Source organism: Arachis hypogaea, chromosome 19 (genome assembly GCF_003086295.3).
Source record: "Arachis hypogaea cultivar Tifrunner chromosome 19, arahy.Tifrunner.gnm2.J5K5, whole genome shotgun sequence".
In the NCBI taxonomy this organism is placed as follows: domain Eukaryota; kingdom Viridiplantae; phylum Streptophyta; class Magnoliopsida; order Fabales; family Fabaceae; genus Arachis; species Arachis hypogaea.
The window spans coordinates 142,110,377-142,111,307 of NC_092054.1; positions in this window are offsets into that span (position 1 = coordinate 142,110,377).

Consider the following 931-nt stretch of genomic DNA (forward strand, 5'->3'; position numbering starts at 1 on the left):
AATCCATAATATTTGAACAATAACTTCAGATAATTAATAATCCACAATTTTTAATCTTTTTAATTTTTTGGTGGCTGGCAGCAGAGGAAGACGAAGGATGAAGGTTGTGAAATTTGGAATTTGGGGAAGATAGAAGGGGTAATTTGGAAATTTTATTAAAAAGTCAACGAAAAATTACGATTTCGATACTATTGTCACACGGAACTCATCTTTCATGGGTACAACGTTAGTTTTCTTATTTGATGGGTACTTTTGTCAGCGTTCGCAAAATTCATGGGTACAAATGGTAGTTTTTCCTTCGAAAATTAAAGAGAAATTAAAACATGCAATTGACACCAAACTTAAAGCATGAAACTAAACTCAAACAGAAAACTCAATTATCAGTTTATTAAAAATTTTCGAAAAAATTTAGAAAAAGAAAACAAGAATTTTAAAATTAAAAAAAAAACAATAATAGAAGACTCAATTTTAGTGACTCTAAACCAAAAAAAATAAATTTTTCCTAATCTAAGCAACAAAATAAATCGTCAGTTGTCCAAACTTGAACAATCTCCGGCAACGGCGCCAAAAACTTGGTGCACGAAATTGTGATTACACTTTTCACAACTCCGCACAACTAACCAGCAAGTGCACTGGGTCGTCCAAGTAATACCTTACGTGAGTAAGGGTCGATCCCACGGAGATTGTCGGCTTGAAGCAAGTTATGGTTATTTTGTAAATCTTAGTCAGGAGATTAATGATAAGAGTGATTGTATTTATGAAAAATAAATAACATGACATAATTAGTACTTGTGATTTAGTGATGAGAAACAGGTTGAGGTTCCAGAGATGCTCTGTCACCCCCACCTATGGGGTTTAGAGACTCATGCCGTAGAAGATATAATATCAAATGTAAAAAAATGTCATCCCCTTCTAAATGAATCTCTAAAAG